Genomic DNA, 25,081 nt, shown 5'->3' with positions numbered 1-25,081 from the left:
TTGGGGCAATGATTGTCGTGTGTGTGTTTCTTGTGGGACAATCTGGGAATGAGTCTGTGAAACCCAGTCTGCAAACAGGAACATTCCTGAACTCGGCACACACGACTTTGGGAGGGGCTCTCCCCTCGTGCATCCGGCCCAATAAAGAATGCTGCTGCTTCGTGCTGCGCTGGTGCTGAGGAGGTTTTGTTTCACCGAAGTTTTGGTAACAGCTCTGTGCCTGTGTCACAGAGCCACAGAGCAGCTGTGATGTCAGAAAGGGGCTGTGTGACATCACAGAGCAGGCTGTGACATCACAGGGTATTGGTGTGACATCACAGAGAGGGCTGTGACATCACAGAACAGGCGGTGACATCCCAGAGTGGGTTGTGACATCACAGGGTGGCTGTATGACATCACAGAGTCATCTGTGACATCATGGAGTAGCTCTGTGACATCACAGAGGAGATTGTGACACCACAGGATGGCTGTATGACATGACAGAGTCAGCTGTGACATCACAGAGCAGTTGTGTGATGTCACAGAGAGGTCTGTGACATTACAGGTGGTGTGACATCACAGAGTGGCTATGACATTACAGGGTTGTCATGTGACATCACAGATATGGCTATGATATCACTGGGCAGAGGTCTGACATCATAGAGCAGGTTATGACACCACTGACTGGTTGTGACATCACAGAATGGGCTGTGACATCACAGGATGGCTGTGTGACATCCCAGGGTGGCTGTGTGACATCCCAGGGGTTGGATGCCATGGCAACCCTCATCAGTTCCAGTTCCCTTGGAAACCCCCCCAGGAGCCATTGCTGCACTCAGGGTCCGTGGCCACTTGCCCGCAGACCTGTGGCTGCCCTCGGCTGCCATGGCAGCCCTCAGGACAGAGCGGTGCCGGGGCTGGTGCCAGCTACAATTGCACTGACACTCGCTGATGCCCTCAGGTGCCACGGCAGCGGCCACAGGGACCCGTTCCTCACTTTGGTGCCACGGACACCAACGCTTGGCCCCGCTGCCATGGGGATTGGCACGCTCACCTGCACTCAGGGCCCGTGGCCGGCCACTGCTGCCATGGACACGGGCACGGAGCCCTGGGCCACAGTCGGCTGCCGTGGCCACCAGCCCAAGGTCCCGTGGCCAGGGCCGGGGCCATGGAAAGGAACCCGTGGAGCCGTGGTGATGGTGGGTGGCCATGGGGTGCTGCTGTGGGCTGGGGCAGAGGGAATTTCCTTGCCAGGCCTTTCTCTGGGGCTGTGTTTGGCTCTGTGCTGAGCACAGCGTTGCTCACACAGAGATGGTTTTGTTCTTGCTGAGCTTGCACAGAGCCAAGGCCTTTCCTGCCCCTCGTCCGGCCACGCTGGGGAGGGGCTGGGGGTGCGGGGGAGCTTGGCAGGGGTCACAGCCAGGACAGGTGACCCCAACTGATCCCAGGCATATCCCAGACCACAGGACATCATGGCCAGTGTATAAAGTGGGGGAACAGGGAGGAAGGGGGGACATTTGGAGTGAGGGTTTTTGTCTTCCCAGGTAACACTCAGGCAGGATGGGGCCCTGTTTTACCGGTGGGCAGGGTCAGCACCAAAGACACAGACACCAACTGAAGGAATTGTGCAATTTATAGAATGCAAATCTGCAAAAAGTCACAAAAGCATAAGCTCAGCAAAGCACATAATCATTAGCAAAGAATCACAGCAGGAGCAGCTCAGCAATGCCGCCAACCATCAGTGCCAAAGATTGCCTGCAGTGATTAACCAAGATCCAGCCCCAGGGACCCTCAGACTTTACCATCACCCAGAGCCACCCATCAGCTGCGGGAAGCTGTCCCAGCCAAGGACTGCAGAGCCACTCCCGGACACTGGGAATTCCTGCAGCTGCCTCCAGCCACAGCTGAGGCTCCAACCCCGCTGCGAGAGGGCCCAGCTTTGACAGTGCTGGAGAAACAAACTGACAGCACTTCCAGTGCGGGAACATCTGCTTTCATCCTCCTCTTGGCTTCCTCCTAAGCCTGGCCAGGGCTCAAGGAGGAGCCAAGGGAGCTGACTTTGACCATACAGCCCCAAACAAGGCCAGATGTTGGATTTCATGGCCTTGTCTGGCGTCTAAACACAGAAAGGTCAATCCATGTTTCACTAATGAGGGGATACATCAATCACAGCGCTAATGATCATGCAAATTTCGGTAATGAGCAGATACAAAGATAACCTTTGGTTGGAAGGTTCATCCAGAGGTCCCCTTTGGCTCAGGGCCTGTTGTTCAGGCCTCAGTCAGGCCTCTTGTCCAGGCCTTGGCACTTCAGGGACGTGGTTTAGTGCTGGGCTTGACTGTGCTGGGTTAATGGTTGGACTTGATGAGCTCAGAGGTCTTTTCTAACAGAAAGGAGTCTGTAATTCCAGGATTCTGTCTGCTGCATTCAGCCAGGTCCATGACACCTGCATTACTTTGGTCAAAAAGGCTCCTCTTGCTCAGCTCTTGTGGCCTAAGGCTTCAGCTCCTTCAGCTCCTGGTGCTGAGCTGCTCATGCTGAACGAGACGCCTCGGAGAGAAGAATACAGTTCATCCCATTCCTTCTGGCACACGGAGAGGGGAGGCTGTGAAAACAGGAGCATTGTTTGCTGTGGCCTCCTCTGTGCCCTTGACGCCTTTCAGCGCTTTGAAACAGCCAAGAGCTTTCTCCAAGAGTGCAATGAAGCAGCTGTTCCTGCTCCCAGCTCTCGCCCTGCCCAGTCTCTGCCCTTGACTGCTTTTGTCCCTCTTGCTGTGCCCTCTGTGGCCCCGGGGCTCGGTGGCTGCTGCCCAGGGCTGTGGCACTGGCACAGATCCAGTGCTCGAGACCCTCCTTTCCCTGCCCTTGGAGCTGCCTGCTCACAGCAGCCTTTGCCACCTGCAAGCTCCACATGGACAGGGAGTGCCCACCTCTGCTCCTTGCACACCCTCCAGGAGCCCAGGGCTGCCATCTCCAGTCCCTGCTGGCACTGAGGGCTCCCAGGTGCCCCAGGCTGCTGTGACACCGCTGCCAACGGGAGGGAACAGCGGCAGGGGCTGTGCTGAAAGTCAGCTCCATTTGCTGCTGCTGCTGCTGCTGCTGCTGTGGGGGTCATTTGTCCAGCCCTGCCCCAGAGTCAGGGATCAGATCCAGGCCCTGCTGCTGCTCCCTCGGGATCAGCCACAGTTTGGGTGTTGCTGTCAGTGCCAGCAGGAGCGGGCGCTGGAGCAGCGGGTGCTGACAGTGCCCCAAGCCCCGGGGCCCGAGGGGTGCCTGGGCTGCGGGGCTGGCAGGGAGCTGCCCCTTGTTCTCCCTGTGCCTCACGCAAAGCTGGGCCGCTCACAAGTGGGGCAGCACAGCAAACAGGGAGCCTGCCAGTCTCTGCCAGCCCTGTCTGCTCTGAGATTGGGCCTTGGAGCTGCAGGGGGACAAAGGCAGCTGCTTCTGGTCCCTCTGCGTGTCCCCATGTTCAGCAGTGCTGATCCATCATTTAGGACATGTTTTCTGTTTAATTAATAGAAAAAACAAAAGAAAAAACCCAGAAAATATTATGAAACATAAAACCAAAACCCAAAGGTGGAGTGAAAAGTCTTTTGTAACTCTGGATTAAGAGGTAACTGATCTTTTCAAAAGACAACTCAGGTATTTGTAAATATGCTGATGGCATTGATCCATCTTACTGACCTCAGCAGTCCTTTTTTCAAGATTTTGGGCTTTGTTTCCAACATTGTTATTTTAAATTGTGGTTGAAGCAATAGGAAATTGATTGTGCCCTGCCAGCTCCGAGCAGGACTGGCAATCTAAACTCTGTCCCACCCCAACTCACTGAGAAGATGCCCTTCCTTCTCACCCTGCCAATGAGCTGCACATTCTCTTGGAAATTGTCAGGGGTTCTAAAAGACACCAAGTCCCACTTAGGGCTTTTTGCTCTGGTTTGGCACTGGAGAAGGGCAATTCTTCATCCATCAGCTCCAGGCTGCACTGCCTCAGGAACACGGCCCACTCGCCAGGTTGGGCCCACTCGTGGCACTTCCAGAGGAGGAAGAAAGTGCAATGGCACAATTCCAGCCCAAAAGGAAGGAAGAGTGGGACAGACAGAACACCCTGTGCAGATCCAGGCGTTCAGCTGGGACTGTGGAGTTTGGGTTCTTGCCAGTGGGATGTGTGTCCCTGACTGCAATCTCTTGGCCTGCACCAGAGTCTCACTCACCTGCAAAAGCAGAAAGCTCCGTCGCTGTGCTCACAAGGGGCTTGTCTGATGCAAAGCTGTCAGAGCCCTGTGAGGGGAGAGCGGGCCCAGCCGTGCCCGGGGCTGAGCCCCAGCAGAGCCCTGGCAGACCCGGGAGCAGCCTCAGCATCGGCAGAGCCCGGCTGCAAGGAGAGAAACCAGAACCCGCCCGTCAGCTGAAGCCTCCTGTCCCCTTGTCCCAGCCGCCCGCAGTGCCCAGGCCGTGCTGGCCGTGCTCAGAGCTGGGCCCAAAGCTGCCCAGCATTGCTGCCTTTGGGAGCAGAGCAGGAGGGCAGGACATGTGCCCAGCCTGCAGCCAGCCATGGCACAGCCACCTCCTCAGCAGCTGCCCAGAGCCCAAAAGCAGCTTGGCAGCCACTGAAGAATTCCCTGCAGCCGCCCCAGCAAAGGGGGAACCTTTGGTGCCCGGCCAGGCCGTGCCATGCCCAGCTCTGGCAGCATCCCCCTGGCTCTGGACACACCTGCACACTGGCCGTGGAGTGTGTCTTTGGAGAAGGTGCCAGAATCAAAGGCCATCATCTTCAGCTGCCGCTGGCCAGCTCCAGGAAGAGGTTGTCGGCCTTGAGCTCGTCCTTGGTGGCTCCAGCAGCAGCAGCCCCACCTGCTACAGCTTCTCCAGGGGCTCCTTCTCCTTCCCTGGGGCCACACCAGGCTCTCAGGGTTCTGCCCAGGGCCCCAGCCATCAGTGAACCAGACCAGCAAAACCAGGGGGGATGGTGGCCACCAGTGCTTGCCAGAGCAGGCCTCCAGCTCAGCTGCAGCCCAAGAGCTGCGTGTTCCCTTCTGATGCTCCCTGCCCAGGGCTACAGGCAGGACAAAATCGTCTGCTTTGCTTTGCCACTGATTGCCAAGAGATGTGTGGGGCTGTTACCTGCCAGGCCCCTGGATCACACTGTGCCCGTGGCTCTCTGCCATCCTCTAGGGCACATGAACACCCTGCAGCCAAGGGGCACTGAAGAGCTCTTCCAAGGACGGCCTGTCCAAGGGCTGCATGGACAAGCACCTCTTAAGAATATCCTGGCACTCTGGGCACAGAAAGCAGAAACCACCAGGCAGCTGTAGAAGGATCCCGCCCGCTTTGCCCCTCGTTCCCGTGCCCAGGCCATGCTGGCTGTGCCCAGAGCTGGGCCTAAACTTGCCCATGGATTCTGTGCTTTGGAGGGCAGCAGGAGAGCAGGACATGTGCCACCTGCTCAGAGCTGCCAGAGCGGGATGCTCCTGAGCCCGCTGCTGGCTCCCAGCACTGCTATTCCCCCCGTGCCACAGAGATGAGGGATCCACACAAAAGGAACCAGACCAGGAGCCCACACTTTCATTGCCTGCCAGAAATGGGTCTCATTTTGCTCTGCATTCCTTTCCTACCAGGTGTTATCTATTAAAAACAAGAGAAAAAATAAAAGAACCTGAAGAAGTATGAAACATAAAAACAAACCCCAAATGTGGAGTGAAAAGTCTTCTGCACCTTTGGATTCAGAGGGAATTGATATTTTTTAAAAGAGAACTCAGTTATTTACCCTTTTTTTATTTTCATTCACTACTTATATTGTTTTCACTCCTTCCTCCCTTCCTTCCTCCCTTCCTTCCTCCCTCCCTCCCTTCCTTCCTTCCTTCCTTCCTTCCTTCCTTCCTTCCTTCCTTCCTTCCTTCCTTCCTTCCTTCCGAATTCCTTCCTTCCTTCCTTCCTTCCTTCCTTCCTTCCTTCCTTCCTTCCTTCCTTCCTTCCTTCCTTCCGAATTCCGAATTCCTTCCGAATTCCTTCCTTCCCTGACAAGCTGCTTCTCACCCCATTGAAGGGGTGCAAAGCAGCAGGATTCCTTCCCAGTTGGGCTCCCCTCACCCTCCCAAAATGTGGGGACTTCACCTCAGCCCCCCAAATTGCGGGGGTTTACGGCACTGTCCCCAAATTCACTGCAACCTCCCAGAAGCCACTTAGAGGCCCCAAAATTGTCAAAAAGCAGCAGGAGCCTCCCCAAAAGCAGCTCCTAGATTTCCTCCTGGGATTGCCCCACTCCAAGTTCCCAAACCACCGCAGCCCTCCCAAACTTCATCCCACCGCAATGATGCCATCCCATCCCATCCCATCCCATCCCATCCCATCCCATCCCATCCCATCCCATCCCATCCCACCCCTCCTGGACACCAATTCCCCTTCTGTGGCTCCTGACTCCCCACAGCCGGGCCTTGGGGCTGACGGATCGAGCCATTTGGGGCTGCCATCGACACATTGGGGCTGGCACTGAGTTTATTGGAGGCACCCGCTCAATCCCTCCATCCCAAATGGGAGCTTGGAACCTCTCCTCAGCCCTTGCTGTGCCCATGGGCTCACCTCAAGTCCCAAAATGACAGCCAGGGCCCCACAGCCCATTCAGAACCTCTCAACATTGCCAGAAACAGCAGCATCCTTCCCAAAATGGGCTCCCCGCATCCCTGACAATAGGTCCCCCTTCCAAGTTCCAGAGCCCTCCTCTCAGAACCCCTCCGAAGCACTGGGGGGACCCCAAAACTGCCTCAGGAATGGGACATACCCTGACATCCCTTCAGGAATGGGGGATACCCCAGAACCCACTCAGCAACGGGGTCCCCCCGGCCTCATCATGCGCAGCCTTCAGCTGGCTCAGCCAGAGCCCATCCCGCCCTCAGCAGCCCCAGCCCAGCCCAGCCCTCCTGGGCAGGAAGCCCCAATGGCCGAGCCGGCCTGGGACACTTGCAGGGATGCGGGGGCAGCCGCAGCTTCTGGGGCCAGCCTGTGCCAGGCCCTGAGCGCCCTGCCAGGGAACCATTGCTGCCCCACATCCCATCTCAGCCTGCCCTCGGGCAGCGGGAAGCCGTTCCCTGGGGCCCGGCCCCGCAGGCCCTTGGCAAGAGTCTCTCTCCCCCAGCAATTGCTGCTCCTCCCTGCTGCGGGGCCCGAGCTGCAAGTTGATTTTCTGCCGCTGGCCCCGGCCCAGCCCCGAGCCAGGGCCAGCACCTTGCAAGAACTGCCCCCAGCAGAGCTGTTCCCTCCTGCAGTAGTTACACCTGCACACCCACAGTGCCTGAGACTGCAAGCAATGAGCATTCCCTGGGCACATGTGCAGCCCAAGCAGCTCGAGGACAGCCTTGCAGCAGGACTGCTCTCAGCTGAGCCAAAAAGGCCCCTCTGGCAGCTGCAGGGCCATTGCAAAGGGCAAGGGCCAGAGCCTGGGCCCACGGCGGAGGAAAGGGCTCTGAATTCCCCTGCCCTTGTTACAAAAAGGATAGGATATTGGATTTTAGAAGTAGTAAGGCTAAGGCTCTGCTAAGCTGCAAGGCCTCAGGTGTAGAAATAGTTCTCTGAGGAAACAGGAATGGAATGTACTGGGTGGGGAGGTTAGGAATAGTGAATTAGCTGGGCATGATGAACCCGTTAGTGAATTAGCTGGGCATGGTGAACCTGTCTAAAAGTAAATCGTTCTGGGTTGATATATGTTGCATGCAAGGGGGATTTCAGTGGTAAGAGCTCGTTGAGCATTATCTAAGACTAGACAACCATAAAGATATATGGCTTAGGGTATGATTATCAATTGTTAATCCTTGTGATGTATGTTTTACTTTGAAGATTAAATCTTGTATGTGTGCCAATGTTTGAAACTGTATAAAGAGCTGAGTGAAACGATAGGCCTTTGGGAAGCCTGATTTGGGACACTAGTCCCCAGGTCCCCGGGCCCTGAATAAAGCACCGCATAAACTGACTCTCTGTTGGTTTGTGTTTGTGGTCGGTGGGCAACACCCTGGCACAGAAACCCTGTTCCCAGGCTGCTTCCCACACAGGATTCCTCTGCAGGACTGCGGAAAGCTGAGAGGCAGCTCTGGCTTCTCCACTTTTCCTGTGCTAAAGCTGCCTGGCAGAAGAAATGGAGGGACAGCTCTGGTGGCACAATCCCTCCCGGCCCAGGGCACAGCGCTGGGAAGGTCTTTCCGTGCCGAGGCTTTGCTGCGGCCAAGGAAAGCTCCTGGCTCAGGGTCACCTTTCCTGCGGGGCCAGAGCCCCCGAGTGGCCCAGCAGCAGCAGAGAATTCCAGCACAGCCCCGGCACGGGCAGGGCGGCCCTGGGCGGGCTGCGGGAGCCGGCAGCGCCTGAGCTCAGAGCAGCTGAGCCCGGGGGCTCTTGGCCAAGGCCGAGGCCCAGCGAGCATTTCTCAGGTCGCAGGGCGGCCTGGAAAGGTGCTGGGGGGGATCATTCACCCCCCAGTGCGGTCCCAGTGGCTCCCAGGATTTCCATGTCCGTGCTCCCAGCGCTGCTCCCAGCCCTGATCCGTGGGGATGGGAATGTCCCGCTCCCTTCCCGGGGCAGGCTCACACCTGAGCCAGGTGTGCAGGGCAGGACCTTGCCCTGAGCCCAAGCCCTGTCCCCCCTGCAGGATCTGCTTCCCATCGGCCTCTTCCTCCTGCGGCCCCAAGCCCAGCTCGGTGCTGAACGAAGGGCGCTGGGCCGGGGTCATCCCCCGGCGGGGGCTGCGCACCCCCTCTGCCCCCTCCCCAAATTCCCGCCCGGGGCAGCAGGGGCTGGCTCAGGAGCCCTGTGGGTAGGGAAAAGGGGGTGACACCGGGATGGGGGGGGTCACACACGCTCTGGGGGGACACACACGGCCCCTGGGGACCCCCCCTCACCTTCTCCTGCAGTGCCAGGAGAATGAACCCCAACATGGAGCCCCTGACCCCCAGCAGCATCTTGGGGGTGGGGTCTGGTGGCAGCTTTGGGGTCTGGGGGAGAGGCCCTAAAACCCCCTCCCAGCCCTACAGCCACTCCCAGACCCCTCAAACCACCCCACAGCTCCTGGCCAGGAACCCCCCAACCACTCCCTGCATCATAAATGACCCCAAGAACCACAAAATTCTCTCCAAGCCACACAGCCCAGCCAAGATCACCAAAACTCTCTGAGACCACCCTAAAAGGCCCCTCCAAGCACTACAAATGCCCTCAAGAGCCACAAAAGCCCCTCCCAGTCCCCCAAGGAGCCCCCAGACCCCCTCCCACCCCACATGGCATCGACCAGGACAGGCTGGGGGACAGGAACATCCACAGCCCTGAGCAGCTCAGGCACTTCAGCAGCGATTTGGGCACTTTGGACGTCACACCCCAAAGGGAGAGACCCAGAGCAGGGACTGGGACAGACAACCAGAATTCCTGTAGAATAGGTGGGCTCAGGTGGACACGTTCTGACAACACAAGTACAAGATTGTGGCCCCAATCTGCCTGGCTTCACAGCCCCACAACACTCAGATCCTCCCGAATATTCCTCTGAACCCCAAATTCAACCCCAAATTCCGGTAATATGGTGCCGCTTTAGATCTCTTTGTTTAATTTCTTTATTTCTACCCCAATTTTGGTTGTTTCAGTGGGATTAACACAGAAATTACTTAGGCTGCAGAAGATCTCCAAGATCATCCAGGGTTGCTTGATACCACCAGAAAAAACAATTGGACAGAGCAGATGAAAATTTTAGAGTGTAAAGGTAAAAAATCAGCTCTTCCCAATGAATTTCCAATGTTGATCTGAGTCCCAATGGATGTTCCTGCCCCTGCGTTCATCCAGGTGCCTACAGGGATCCAGGAGAACGTGGAGAGCACCAGCCAGGGGTCTTCCCAACCTGGATCACAGGGAATGTGGGTCACCAGGGCTCTGCCAAACGTGGCTCCTCTGATGGGAGATGGAGCTGGAGCAGAGGACAAAGCTCTTCCCGCAGTCGGGGCACTCGCAGGGCTTCCCTTAGCGGTGCCTCCGTTGGTGTCTGGTCAAGTGAGAGCTCCTGGAGAAGCTCTTCCCACACTGGGGACACTCGTAGGGCCTCTCCCCGGTGTGGATGCGCCGGTGCATGACGAGGGCTGAGTTTTGTTTGAAGCCCTTCCTGCAGTCGGGGCAGCGGAAGGGCCTCTCATCCGTGTGAATCCGCTCGTGCAGGAGGAGAGTGGAGCTGGTCTGAAACCTCTTCCCACACTCAGGACACTCGTAGGGCCTCTCCCCAGTGTGGATGCGCCGGTGGCGGTTCAGGTCAGAGCTGTACCTGAAGCTCTTCCCACATTCCCCACACTCATAGGGCCTCTCCCCAGTGTGCATCCTCTGGTGATTGATCAGGTAGGAGCTCTGGCTGAAGCTCTTCCCACATTCCCCACACTCATAGGGCCTCTCCCCAGTGTGGATCCTCTGGTGATTGATCAGGTAGGACCTCTGGCTGAAGCTCTTCCCACATTCCCCACACTCATAGGGCCTCTCCCCAGTGTGGATATGCTGGTGGCGGATCAGGCTGGAGCTCTGGCTGAAGCTCTTCCCACATTCCCCACACTCATAGGGCCTCTCCCCGGTGTGGATCATCTGGTGGTTGATCAGGTGGGAGCTCCGCCTGAAGCTCTTCCCACATTCCCCACACGTGTGGGGCTTCTCCCCATTGTGAAGCTGCTCATGAACCACCAGCTCTGACCTCTGGCTGGATCTCTGGCCGCCTTCCCGGCACAGGGTGGGTCTTTCCTCCTCGGAGCACCCTGGGCTGCGTTTGCAGCCCCTCCTCCTGCGGGATCTCCGGGGCTTTTCCTCCCCATTGGATTCCTGAGCTGTGGAGCCGCTCAAAACGGCCTCTTCCACCAGGTTCTGCCGCGGGGATTTTTCCTCCCTGGGCTCCGTGCTCAGCGCCTTGTCTGGGGGAGGAAGGACAAGGAGAGGATGGGATTTGCCTCCGTGCCACAGGGAAGGGGAAGGAGATCCCCCCAGTCCGTCCCCGGCAGGACGGCGTCGGCAGCGGGGTTGTCCTGCAGCCGGGGGCGATGCTGGGCTGGGAGATGGAGCAGGAGAGAGGGGGAAAGGGGCACTGACTTCCTCCTCACCTGCCTGGGGCTCCCGGGGCATCTTCCTCTTCCTCACAGCCTCCTCCTGCATCTGGCCAAGGGTTGGGAATGGGAAATCCTGGTTTGGGGAGAAACAAGGGATGAGTGTGTTGGGTTGGGACTTCCTCCTGCCCAAGTCCAGCTCTGGAACTCACCGGGTACCTGGTGTCCATAAAACCAACAAAAAATCAAGAATGACTCCAAAACGGCCTCCAGGAGTTCCCCCTTTCCAGTCTCCTCACTTTGGGGTTCTGGGGGTCCCCCTTGTCAGGGCTGCTGGGGGTCCCGGGGGTCCTGGGGATCCCCCTCTCCGGGGTCCTGCTTAGGGATGCTGGGGGGCTTTGGGGGTCCCAACGGTCCCTTTTTTCCTGATTCTGCTTTGGCTCCCAGAGGTCCCAGGGTCTCCCTCTTCAGCCTCCCTCCACTCCAGGCACTTGGGGCTCCCCCCTCTCCTCACCGCCCCTTTTAGGGCTGAGGGGTCCCAGCCCCACCTCATCTCCAGGCCCCCCCACCCCTCCAGGCTCTTGGGGGTCCCCCAGCTCTGGTATCGTCCCTCCCTGCTCTCCCCACTCCAGGGGTCCCGTGTTCCAGCCCCCAGCTCTCCTGGGGATCCCCAAAGCCAATGTCCAACCCCGCCAGGACCGGGCGATCCTCACATGGACGCCCCAAGACCCCCAAGGGGCAATTATGGCTCAGCTTTGGAGTCCTGCAAGATCCACATATCCCCTCTGGCCCAAAAAATCCCTCCCAGGGACATGCAAAGACATCTGGGGCTCGATTCCAGAATCTGCAAGCTCCAAACACCCCTCCAAAAAAACCCTCCTGGTGACCCCCCGATAGATTTGGGGTGAGCTCCCCCTCCCCGCTCACCTGCAGGATGGGGGGAAGATGCTACCGGGGCTGGGGGTGCTGCGGACACAGTGGGCAGGCGGTGGAACCTCGTGGTTCTCCAGCTCCTCCTCCTCCTCTCTCCCTCCTCTCCCTCCCGCTCCTCCTCCACTCCCACCCTGCCCCCCCTTTCCCACCCCCTCTGCCCCACGGCTGCCGCAGCACCGGCTGCTGTGTGGGGGGAGCCCCCGATCAGCCCCAGGGATGGACAGGGGGGTTGGGGACCCCCCCAGTGCGGATCCCTCCCTTCCCCAGAGCCCCAGGGAATCGCTCCAGGGCTCAGGTGCTGGGGGACATGGCTGCACCCCCATGGAACCGCTCTTCTGCTGTCCCAACCCCACCTTTCCCTCTGTCTTGGGGTGACCTTATGATGTGTATCCCATATCGCTGCCTATGCCCAGAAATTAATTCCTGTGCCTTTCTATGCCTCTAAACTGAGCCTGAGAGGGGGAAGGAAAAAACTGAGCAAAATTTTTCAAAGCAGTTTGCAGCTTGTTCAAGGTCACACACAGATAGCAATTGGTTTCCCAGCTGCGGCAGGGGAGGGGGGAAGCACCCGGCCGGCTGCGCCCAGAACAGTTTCTTTTTTGGCCAGTTGTTCAGCTGCTTTTTCTCCGGAGAGAAACTGAGAGCTGAATTTTTCCTCCCCTGGAAAATCCCCTTTTCTACTGGACTGCTTGATTGCTTTAACATCAGAGCACATCGGGAGGACTTTCCACCGGGCACAGAGGGCCTGGCCCTGGGCCAAGCCCCAGCTCCGAGGAGACCAAAGGGAGGACTCTAACACTTTCCCAGGTTCTTTTCCTCCACAGCGACAGATTTTATTATTTAGCATTATTTTTCTTTCCTGTGTGTTTGGTAAATAAATAGTTTTATCTCCTTCACTTTCCTTCGAGGAAAATTTATTTTTTCCCCGAACCTGGAGGGGGAGGGGTGGTTGTGCCTTCTCTCAGAGGATATATTTCTAAATTTGGCCAAACCAGAACACCCTCACCCCTCCTCCCCTTTCTCAGCGTTCCCCCAATCCACAGCCCCATTCCAGCTCAATTTGGGTGTCCCATCCCCACCCCGCTTTGCTTGGGGGTCCCAGCCCCCTCTTCCCCCCCCCTTCTGCACCTTCCCCATCCCCAATCACCACCTCCCCTCCCCCAGCCTTGGTTTTGGGGGTTCCAGGCCCCTCCTGCTCACTTTGGGGGTTCCATTCCCCATTTCGCTCAATTTGGGGTCCCAGACCCGCCCCCCTTCTCACCGCTCACCCCGCGCCCGGGGGGCTCCCAGCACCACCAGTGCCACCAGTGCGGCCCCAGCTGCCCCCACACGCCCCATGCCCAGCGCCGGGCGCTGCCGACAGCCCCAAAGCAGCCGCGCTGTGCCCTGGGGGGTCCCCAGAGCGGCCCCGCCCCGCACGGCACTGGGAGCACCAGTCCGGACCAGTGCGGAGCGCGGGCGGGCGGCATCAGCCGTGCCCGGGCAGGGCCGGGCCCCGCGGGGCTCCCGCCCGCACTCGGCCCCCGCCGGGACAGCGCGGGGGGGCCCGGCCTGGCCGCCCCCACCTCCCCCTCCCCAAATTCCGCTCCGGGGGGCGCTGGGGGCGGGGGGGGCTCAGCTGGGGCCAGAGGTGCCGGAGCCACGTGTCCCCCGCTGCCAGCACCGCCCCCTCAGGATTAGGGGTGCCCCAAAACTCCCTCGGAGCTGGCGGATACCCCGCGGGCCCCTGAGGACTGGGGTCCCCCCGGCCTCATCATCCCCAACCTTCGCCGGCCTCATCCCAGGCCCCATCCCGCCCATCCCCCTCCGCCACACTTCATCCCACACCCCAATCCACATCCCACCCTTCCCGGGCCCCATCCCGCCCCATCCCATTTCTCCCGGCAGCCGCCACCGGGACCCCCCAAACCCCGCGTGCCGGGGGCTCCCCAATATCCCCCAAGGGGCATTTGCGACTCCCATTCGGAGCCCTGCAAGATCCAAACATCCGCCTCCCCTCCCCAGCCCACCAAACCCCCCTCCCCCAGGCACCAACAAAGATATTTGGGGCTCGGTGCTGGAGTCCTCCAAGCTCCAAAAATCCTCTCTCCCAAAACAACCCCAGGCACCGCCCAAGATATTTGGGGCGAGCTGCCCCTCCCCGGTCACCTGCGGGATGGGGGGAGCGGTGTTCCCGAGGCCGAGAGCTGCGGACACAGAGAGCGATGGATGCACATGGAGGCTCCTCTTCCTGCCCCCTCTGGCCCGCCTCTTCCTCCCGCCCTTCCCCTTTATCCCTCCTCTTCCTCCCGCTCCTGCTCTTCCAGCCGTCCTCCGTCCAGCAGCTCCGCTGCCGCCCCCAAACCTCGGGCTGGAGCGGGGGGTCTGGGACACAGCCCCGTGCTGGGGGGCAGAGCCGCTGCTGGGGCCATCGCTGTGTCCAGGGCATCCTTTGTGGCCCTCGTGCAGCTCCAGGCTCCCGAGGGCTCCCCGAGGCTTTCTGTGGCTGTCCCTGCTCCCCAAATCTGTCGCGTTTAATGCCCGAGCGCGGCAGCCCCGTGCCCTGTGGCAGCAGCCGGTGCCGGGACACAGCCCCGGGAGCTGCGCTAATGCCCGGCCGTGCCCAGGAGGGACTGAGGGGAGGGGACTTCATAAGGATCCCCCCTCTGCGCCCCTGGCTGCGCACGGAAAGGTTCCTTAGTGCATGGCAGCGATTTTCCGGGGTTTCTGGGCTCGGCGGGGCCGAGGCGGCGGCAGCGGGAGCCGCGGGGCCCGGCCCGTGGGGGCGGCTGGGCTGGAAAAGTGCGCGGGGCCCCAGCGCGGTGCCCGAGGGCTGAGCGGAGCTGACGGGAACAAGCCCCGGAACCCCCCGGTGCCCGAGGGCTGAGCGGAGCTGACGGGAACAAGCCCCGGAACCCCCCGGTGCCCGAGGGCTGAGCGGAGCTGACGGGAACACCCCGCTCGTCTCCGCCGCTCCAAGCCGCTTCCCCGGCTCCGGCTGCCGCCGCCGCCCGGCCCCGGCGCGGTCCCGCGGGGTCGCCGCTCTTGGCGCAGCTGGAGGGCTCGATCCGAGCCGCGCCCCGCCCGTCCCTCGCTGCGGCTCTTTCGGTCACACGGAGCGGCCGAGACCCCGCGCTGCTGCCCCGACGCTCCCTCGCTGCAGCTCTTTCAGTCGCTGCGCAGCCGCCACTCCCCGTGCACTTCTTCTAGAATTTATTATTCCATTCTCCTTCTTTTATTCCATTCGCACCTCCCATCCCACGCCCTCCGCTGCGGCTCTTTCAGCGCCGGACTCCTCGCCGGTCTCTCGGTGCGGCTCCTTCGGTGCCACGGGCCGGCAGAGACGCCCCTCGGTGTGGCTCTTTGATCGGATTTCCTTCTTTTCTCGCGGTTTTCTCTCGTTCCCAGCTCGCCCGTCCCGCCGAGCGGCTCCTTCAGGGGCCCGGGGCGGCACCGAGCCCTCGGGGCGGCTCCAAAGGGCCCCGCCCGCCGCCGCTGCCCGAGGCCTCCCAGCTGCTGCCGGGGATCGGACACCGCAGGCGGCCCCGGCCCCTTCCTCTTCTTCCTCTTCTTCCTCTTCTTCCTCTTCTTCCTCTTCTTCCTCTTCTTCCTCTTCTTCCTCTTCTTCCTCCTCGCTGCTGCCGGGGTTCAGCCCCCGCCGCCGCCCGGCTCCTTCTGCCGCTCCTGCCCGGCACGAAGCGGCGCTGCCGCTGACGGGGCCGGAGCGCGGCTGCCCCGCGACTGCCCCGCGCCTCAGGGCAGGGCCGGGGAGTGACCGCACGGGTGGGGAGGGACCCCCCGCTGGCCAGGGCAGGGACTGACCCCATGGGAGGGACCCCCCGCTGGCCAGGGCAGGGACTGACCCCATGGGAGGGACCCCCCGCTGGCCAGGGCAGGGACTGACCCCATGGGAAAGACTCCGAGAATTCTGCTCCCAGAGATCATTCCTGCTCACACTGACCCTTGTAGAAAGGGGCCATCGTTCCAGGCAGCCTGTACTGAGCATGTGGCTCCTGAGCGGGGTTTGTTGTTTAGGAAACCTGCTCAGGCTTTTCCATTCTTTCCTTGCAAACAGGAAAACTTCTCCTGGGCCTGTGTGCAGGCAGAGCCCTGAGGAGAGCAGGTGGCACATCGTGCGCTGGGCTGGGACAGCCAGCTGCAGAGCTCAAGGGAAGAAGCCCAAAGAGTCACAATGGCTCCTTGCCTTCACATGCAACACCTGGGTCACAATGGTCTCCTTGATTCCATGAGGCCCCACTGTGTCACAATGGCTCCTTGGTTCCATGCGGTTCCGCAGTGTCACCATGGTCTCCTTTGATCCGCACTGTCATCATGGACAATTGGTTCCATGAGGCCCCGCAGTGTCACAATGGTCCCTTGGTTCCACAGGTTTTATGTTGTAACAATGGACTCCTTGCTTCTATGAGCTCGCCTGCTTTTTGCAGAGGTGTCTTTGGTTCCCACAAGGCCCCGCTGTGTCTCAGTGCACCCTGGCTTCCATGCGCATCTGGAGTATCACAAAGGCTCCTTGGTTCCACCAGGTCCTGCTGCGTCACAATGGATCCTGTGCTCCATGAGGCCCCCCAAAGTCATCATGGAGCCTTGCTTCCATGAGGTTCCATGATGTGCCAGTGGTCATCTTGGTTCCAGGAGTTCCCTTAGTGTCACAATGCTCTCCATGCTTCCATGATTCCCCACAATGTCCCAATGCTCTCCATGCTTCCATTAGGCCCTGCTTTGCCACAATGGTGCCCTTGTTTCCATGAGGCCCCGCTGTGTCACAATGGACCTATGGTTCCGTGATGCTCCGTGGTGTCACCATGGTCTTCTTGAATCCGCAGTGTAACCATGGACCATTGGTTCCGTGCGGCCTGGCCGTGTCACCATGGGCTCCTTGATTCCATGATTCCCCACGGTGTCACAATGGAGCCTTGTTTCTAGGAGGTTCTGTACTGTCACAATTGTCTCCTTGATGCCATCAGCCCCTGCAGTGTCACAAAGGCTCCTTGGTTCCATGAGGAACACAAAAGCTTTGCAGAAACATTGAGCCACAGCTGCTGAACACAGCTGGCAACATCTGCTTGCATCAAAAGAGGGCTTCAAGCTGAGAATGGCACCAGCAGCTTCCATCTGAAACAGACACCCAGGGAAAGGACAGACACAGAGAATTCAGTGGAAACACTCAGAGAATTCTGCTCCCAGAGATCATTCTGGCCCATGACACGGCTGCCCTGGCTGTGAGGATGGCTCTGCTGCCGTTCCTGCCTTGGGGGAGGATGTGCTGCAGAGCGGGGCTGCCCTGGGCACCGTCAGAGGGACAGGGCAGGACGGCTCCTGCTGCCAGGGCCGGCTGCAGGCTCTGAAGGTGGGCAGCAGCCAGGGGTGCCCAGGGCTGTCCTGCAGAGCAGCTCCTGCAGCCCTGAGGGCTCTTTGCCAGGCCAGGGCATCTGCCACCTGCCAGGGGCAGCTCTCAGCCTGCCTGGGAGCTCCCCATGGGCTGTGGGGAGCAGTTGGAGGTGGAAGGAGCGACCCCCCTCAGGGCAGACTCCTCCTGCTGGGGAGGTGGTGCTGCATGGCCAGGGCTGCCCTCAGCTTTCTCCTCAAGGGAAGGGAAAGGGGCTCTCAGGTTTGTCTGTGTCACTGAGACTCCTGCACTGCCACCCTGGGGATCAGCAGCTCTGCCTCAGATCTCCCTCAGGAAGTGCCTCCTCACACTCCTGTGCCTGCAGACAGCACCAGCAGCACCTTGGCTTGCAGCATCTCCCTTTGTCTGAGCTGCCCTTCAGGCCCTGCTGCCAGGGAGATGCCCCTGGGCAGTGCCCTGTGCTGGGAGGGCTCTGCAGGGCAGGGCTGAGCCCCCAGGGCTGGGCTGGGCTCTGGCAGCACTGGCAGGGACAAGCCTTGGACACAGAGAAACAGCTGCCAGGAGGCACAACTGCAGGCAGCAGAGAGCCAGAGCAACCACAGCTGCACAGGGAAAGGGAGAAGGGTTTAGAGCAATGGTTTTGAAATTGGAGCTTTCAAAAAGTCACTTTATTTTTCATTTTAAGTACAATCACTGGGAAACAGGGGGAGGTGAAATGAGCAAAGGGCACCTGTGTGGGGACCAGCAGGTCCGACTGCACTGGGGCACAGGGAGCCCTGTTTTCCCTCTGGGCCCCAGTGTTCAGGCTGAGAGCAATGCTGAGGATGAGGCAGCAGCACAAACCTGAGCTCAGAAATCAAAAAGCTTAGCCAAGTTCCCTCACAGGAGGAGAAGTGGTTTTGCGGGAATTCCTAAGAAAATAGAACAGGATCGACTCAGGGGGATCTGTCCCAGCTTGTCAATGCCTTCTTCCAACAGTCCACAATGCCCAGAGTGAAGGAATGTCCAACAGCAGCTCCATCAGCCCCTTCCTCCTGCTGGCATTGGCAGACACGTGGCAGCTGCAGCTCCTGCACTTCTGCCTCTTCCTGGGCATCTCCCTGGCTGCCCTCCTGGCCAACGGCCTCATCATCAGTGCCATAGCCTGCGGCCAGCACCTGCACAGCCCCATGTTCTTCTTCCTGCTCAACCTGGCCCTCAGCGACCTGGGCTCCATCTGCACCACTGTCCCCAAGGCCATGCACAATTCCCTCTGAGGCACCAGGCACATCTCCTACTCAGCATGTGCTGCTCAGGTGTTTTTCTTTCTCTTCTTCCTCTCAGCAGAGTATTCCCTCCTCACCGTCATGTGCTACGACCGCTACGTGTCCATCTGCAAAGCCCTGCACTACGGGACCCTCCTGGGCAGCAGAGCTTGTGCCCACATGGCAGCAGCTGCCTGGGCCAGTGCCTTTCTCTACGCTCTCATGCACACGGCCAATACATTTTCCCTGCCCCTGTGCCAGGGCAATGCCATGGGCCAGTTCTTCTGTGAAATCCCACACATCCTCAAGCTCTCCTGCTCCAAATCCTACCTCAGGGAACTTGGGCTCATCGCTGTCAGTGTCTGTTTGCTCTTTGGCTGTTTTGTGTTCATTGTTTTCTCCTATGTGCAGATCTTCAGGGTTGTGCTGAGGATCCCCTCTGAGCAGGGCCGGCACAAAGCCTTTTCCACGTGCCTCCCTCACCTGGCCGTGCTCTCTCTGTTCCTCAGCAGTTCAGCATTTGCCCACCTGAAGCCCCCCTCCATCTCGTCCCCATCCCTGGATGTGGCCCTGTCAGTTCTGTACTCGGTGGTGCCTCCAGCCCTGAACCCCCTCATCTACAGCCTGAGGAACCAGGAGCTCAGGGATGCCCTGAGGAAAGTGATACTTTTCACAAGTTAAAATCTTTCTATTTCCTTCTGCTGTGCGAGGAAAATGATGACTAGGATGCTTCTCAGAAGCAAGAAACTCTCTCTTTTCTGCTCCAGAACCTTCAGAATGTAACTCTTTACAATCTTGGCCTTTTTTTCCTCTTTGTCCATATTTTCATTGGTGCTTTTTCTTATTCTTTTTCTGGTGTTATTCTGCTTTTTATAAAGTACTGTAGTGCTAGTCCTAGCATTTCTACATGAACATCTACCTTTCTTTTGAAACACAAAGACTTTCAGGAGGCTTCTTCTCTGTGCATTTGAATAAGAACAAGGGGCTGCCCTGACCTTTGTGTCCAAGGTTTGTTCCTCAGCCCTTCTCTGGCTCTGCAGGGGCAGTGCCTGTGGGCAGAGCTGGAGGGAAGAGACTCCCAGCACAGCAGCACGGCCAGGGACAATGGCCCTGCCTCTTCCCACCTCTGCTCTTCCCAGCTCCACACTCCCTTTCCCAGCCCTTCTGAGGGTGCAAGGCCGGAGTGCTCGGGCAGCTCGGTCACTGTCCTGCTGCGTGTCCGTGCTGTGACCACAGGCAGGGACAGGCCACGGGCACTGCTGGGACACAGCCGGGCTCCAGCACAGCAGCTCCATCAGCAAAGGGCATCTCCTGTGGGCAGGGCAGGAAGGCTTCGCTCTCCTCCAGAGCTGCTGTCAGGAATGTGCCCCAGGAATGCCCTGGCAAAGCAAACCCCAGTGCCCAGGGGCAGGGGGGAGTGTGCAGGGGGGGCACGCAGCAGTGTCCTGGCCCAGCCAGAGCTCCTGGGATGGACCTGAGGGAGCAGCAGAGCAGGGCCTGGGCTGGGCCTTTGTTCCGGGGACAGCCTGGGAAGGTGCCCAGGGCAAGTGTCCCACACCAGCCCCTGCCACCACCAGTCCCAGCACTGGCCTCTGCCCTCACCTGCAGGAGGTTGTTTGTCCCTGCACGGAGGGACACCAAGTGCCCAGGCCAGCAGTCCGTGTTTGCTCTGTCCTGAGGAGCCTTCAGCAGTGCCTCGAGTGGGTGTGGGGAGATGAACCCGAGTGAGCACAAACACCATCAGCAGCACTCGGGGCTGGCACAATTCCAGGGGCACAAACAGTGCCCTGAGGCCCCTTCACTCCCAGAGTCATGTCCTCTGGGAAACCTCCTGAATTCTTTGCTGGGCTGTGCTGAGAACTGCATGGAAAACCTCCAAGGCAGGGAGGCTCCAGGGAAAGTGCTCAGGACAGCCAAGGGCTGCACAGAGAGACACCGGAGTGGTGGGTCTGTGGGGAGAAATCACAGCTGCCTCCCTTTGGAATCGCCCCCAGGACCTGGACAGGGCTGTGCTGTGTTCTGGGCACTGACCTGGAACTGAGGCATGTGGAAAAGGCCTTTGGTGTCAGGGATGTTGGGAAGGCTGGGCAGGCACTGGCATTTGTCCCTCAGGGATTCCATGAGGGTCCTGCCAAGATGAGCTCTGCTCCTCCTTGAAGCCCTTCATGGGCACAGGGGGCTGAGAGACCTTTCCAGGACAGGCTCAGGCCAAGGAGCCCTTGAGTCTCTCAGCCGCACGTTGGTGCCTGCTGGAATTCAATCCCCCTCCCCATCCCGCAGCAGCCCCGCATTTCCCTCCTCCAGCCTTGGTCTCCAGCACAGCCACGGGGGCTCTTGGGGCTCTTGGCTTTTCCTGCAGCCACCGAGGCCGGCTGAGCTCTGCCTTCCCCACACTCAGCCCTGCCCAGCGCAGGCAATGCACAGAAATTCCCTGTCTGTCCCTGGCCTTGCTGCCAGCCCCGGCAGCGGCTCCGCGGCCCCTCTGTGCCCCGCTGCCCCAGCCATGGTGCCACAGCCCCTGTGCAGGCCCAGCCCAGGACAGGAGCGCTGCGGGTGGGAACGGCCCCTGGGCCGTGCTGCCCACAGCAGCCTTGGGGCTCTGCGCTGCTGAGCTTTTGACGGGGTACCCTTCCTTCCCGGAGCAGGGTGAGAGAGCAGAGGAGGCTGCTGTTCTGCTGAGCTCTTTATTTCATAGTCTCACAGCTTTCTTGAAGGCAGAGTCCGAAGGGGGTTACATGATAAAGGCAAGCAGTGACAGCAAACAGCAGGAAAACACAGCTGCTTCTTCTTCTATATGCTCTGTATGCTCTATTCTCTATATGCTCTATACTCTATATGCTCTATACTCTTTATGCTCTGTAGCCTATACTCTATATGCTCTATACTCTATATGCTCTAGACTCTAGACTCTATATTTTTTCTTGCAGAAGTGTGGATTATATTTGTTAATTGACCAATGAGACTAACACACGAGTCTAGTTTTCCTTTTCTTAACCTATCCTGGTCTAATTCTAACATTCGTAGGCCTTACACCAGTGTTACACAGGTATTGCACAGATTTGTGGATGCAGTTTCTATCAGCTCTTATTGTTTATGTGAACACTCCATCTAAAAAATGTGAACAGTGTAATTCTATCCATATTTTGTCTAAAGTAAAAAATTCTGTGAAAAGGTAACACTGCTGCAGTAAGAACTGTGTTTAAGGTCTCTGCTGCAGCTTTTCAATGTTTAAGGCACTCCGCATATATTTCTACTAAAGGGTAAAAAATCTCTATTTCTATTTCACTTTGGTGTGACTTCATGTATCTCAGCTTGTCCAAAGGTTTTAATTCAGCCCCTGTGCTTTGGCTTCCCTCTGGGCCTGAGTCCAGAGGAGCTTTCACTCCAGCAAAACAGAACACTACAAGAAAAGTAAATGGAGTGGGAACTCAAGAGAGATTGAATTTTCTCTGATTCAACTCAAGGATTAATGCCATAGACTTCTGAGTGGAAGAATAATTAATTCATTCTCCTTAAGACAATAAAGCAAGAGAATAAATCAGACTTTTGTATCAGGTCTGAGGGAGTAGATTGCATCCAACACAAGTTTTTCCTGTAGGATTTTTATTTTATTTTTTACTTTCTCAGGAGGTTGTATCAAGGCAGAATAATTAAATTCAAGGTATTTGTAGCAAAGAGATCTCTGCTGAACTGATTTTTCCAAATAAATATATCCCTTACCCCATATTTCCATGACTGGAAGTTTTTTAATTTTGGACTCTAGTATATTGTACTGTATGTGTATTCAGAATACTTTGCAACAGTTAAATTTGCTTAAATTTAACTTCAGACATTTACTTAATTTTAAGAATTCACCTAATTTCAGCCATCTTTTAAAAAGTATTTTCACACTTTTTTGTGTGTGTGTGTTACCTTTTCTGTGAGGAGGATCATCATTTGGGTTTTCTCTTGGTGCCTCACTAATGCACTCTCAGAGCCATGTTCTGTGTTATTCATGTAGTAGTGGTCCAGGGTTCATGGATGGCTACTGCAGGAAACTTGATGGCCAGTAGTGAAAACAGCAAAAATAATGATGAGAGGAGCCACAGACGTTGTGATGTCTGAGAACTGTGAACTGCCAAAATCAAAAGGTCAGTGCTCCTCTGGTTCAGAATGCCCTTCAGTTGGAGCTGGAACATACTTTGGGCTAAGAGCCTGAGCACAAGAGGCTGTAGCACCTATTTTGTTGAGCAGTTCCCTATTTCCCTACTCCATACTCCACTGCATTCCAGCATGTGATTTGCTGAGCTGTAGAATGTCCCTGAGTGGTGTGATTGCCTGGAATGCTTGAAAATTTGGCTTCACATTCCTCAGTTTCTTTTCAGCATTTTCTCTGTTCCCCTCGGTGCCTCACACCAGCCCCTGTTTTACTTCTAGATGGAGAACAAGGTTACAAAATACAACTTCTCTTCCTGTGTACTTTGAGGGGTTCTCACCTGTAATAATAAATGAAATAGGTTTCATTCCTTTTGATTCCTCCTGGTATGATGCAAAGAAAGGAAAGGTAGCTGGAACTATGGCTTTTTGGGGTGGCTGTTATACCAGAGCCCTGGATCTGTATTAGGGATATTCGTGTTGTCCAGACTGTCTCAGCAGAAAGAGGGAGGAGTGGAATATTAATGTCAGGAGCTCATCTCTGTCCGTGATTTATTAAAAGAAGCCTGGCTTCATGTCTTAGGCCCTGAATTAAATACCTGCAGTTTGGCTGCATGAGTGTGTATCAATGTATCCCACTTCTGTGCAATGTCTGAAGGCCAGGGAACTGCCTTTGTTACCTCTCCTACTGGCACTGCTACAGGAGAAGGAAAGAAATCCAACTAATTTTTAATCATCTAACATGTCCCTTTTGGATACAGAATTCACTGAGAACCACAAATACAGTGCATGGCTTCAATAAAGCACAAACGTGAATTTTAAACCACACCTGGAGCTGATGTTGCTTGGACTGAATGTGTGCACAGCCCAATGTTTCTCCTCATCGTCCCTATCATGAATTTCTGCCATTTTTCCTCTTCATTCCTGTCTGAACAAAAGCAGACTTTGTGCCACTGAGTTGAGAACATCCTTCTCAGGCATCAGGAAACTGCCCCATCTCTTTGTTCACCATCTCGAGTGGAGTGCTTTTCTCACTCCGAGAGGATGGTAACACCCCAGGGATTCGTGTCCTGACTGTGAGCAGCAAGCTTTGGCCCTGGTGAAGCTGAAGGACCATAAGGCAAGGCAGGAATTTGTTAAGAAGTTCTCACTAATCCCTGGATTTGAAGGAATGATGGAATAAACTGCAAACCTTTTCCTTCAGGCACTGGAGCAGATGATTTTTCTAACAAATAATATTGTTTTGAGTGTTACTGAGCTCATTCACGTTGTGAGGGACTTTTTCTTTAAAAAAACATTGATTTCTTTGTACCTGAATAGCACAGCTTTTGAGCAGCTGGGTGCTTTTGTGTTCCTTCTCCCGTTGATGATGTCAGTGTGCCTTTTACTGCATATCCAAGGACAGCTTTTAATTTTTCTCATTTTTAGCTTCACTTCCTAGTTTTTACAGTTAAGTGCATTTTTTATGTTGTAGGTCCCCTGTCACATTTCCCTCGGGCAGTATCTGTACACTGCAAGTAATTCAGCCTCTCTCTTTCTGTTTCCTCTCATGCTAATGGCTGGGAGATGTTACCTGGGTTAGCCAGGCTAAGGAACATCCTGTTCTTGCCTGATTTTCTTTAGCTGAGAATCCTCTGGCTATCTCACTGCTCCTTGGAGTATCATGTTGCTCTGGGTTCTGCAGATAGTTATCTGAGGTGTGAACTGGCCAGATGAATTGCTGCCCTTTGTAAATGGCTTCGTTTAAATTTCTGTGCTATCTTGGACACCACTTAAGGTGTTGGGTCCTTCTTGCTTCAGGTGCTGTAAATGGGAAGATGAGAAATTCCTTCCCATCACTGATGAAAGTCCTGGCCAATCTCCATATCAGGGGAGATCTGTAATGTGATGAATTTCCTTTCCTGCAGCATCTGTGCTATGCTTTTCTCCCTTGTGTTTGATTGTTTATAACATACACAGATATATGTTTTACTTCGGGAAAATTTGGGAGCATGGTGTGTTCATACCTACTCGATAACATATTTTCAGTACATATAACACGTGAATGGAAAAAGGGAAGTGCAGCACAATGAGTGTGTTTTGGGTATCTCCTGCAGATGTTGAATCTGGCCATAAGAAGAGCTTTCTAAGAAAGTTTTATTAATGAATGTTGCATCATTGCTTTTTTTATGCTTGCAGCTGCTCAGAGGGAAGGAAAGTCCCACGTCTCTCTTACACTTGTTGAAACACAGCATGTTTTGTTGGTGTATATAAATTTAAGCTAGCTATTTCTCATTTGACTTCATTTTGCTTTGTGCCAAGGTCCTCTGGAGTAACTGAAGCAAAGGTAAAATGCCTGTTCTGATGTAATGATTCAATAAAATGTAAAAGGGTAGCAACAGTCAAATTAGATCCCCTTGCTGCTCATTGCCAGGAAGA

At 56.6% G+C, this 25,081-nt stretch overlaps 3 pseudogenes; 2 read left to right on the top strand and 1 right to left on the bottom strand.

Moving 5' to 3' along the window:
• The window catches only part of LOC138102326 (zinc finger protein 850-like), a 1,260,715-nt pseudogene that overhangs the window by 298,399 nt on the left and 937,235 nt on the right, over positions 1-25,081 (top strand).
• LOC138102319 (zinc finger protein 154-like) lies at positions 9,969-11,238 on the bottom strand (annotated as a pseudogene).
• LOC138102333 (olfactory receptor 14J1-like) lies at positions 18,287-19,312 on the top strand (annotated as a pseudogene).

This window comes from Aphelocoma coerulescens, unplaced genomic scaffold (genome assembly GCF_041296385.1).
Source record: "Aphelocoma coerulescens isolate FSJ_1873_10779 unplaced genomic scaffold, UR_Acoe_1.0 HiC_scaffold_70, whole genome shotgun sequence".
NCBI classification, from domain to species: domain Eukaryota; kingdom Metazoa; phylum Chordata; class Aves; order Passeriformes; family Corvidae; genus Aphelocoma; species Aphelocoma coerulescens.
The sequence above is the reverse complement of the archived record's forward strand: the minus strand, read 5'-3'. Positions and strand labels throughout refer to the sequence as shown.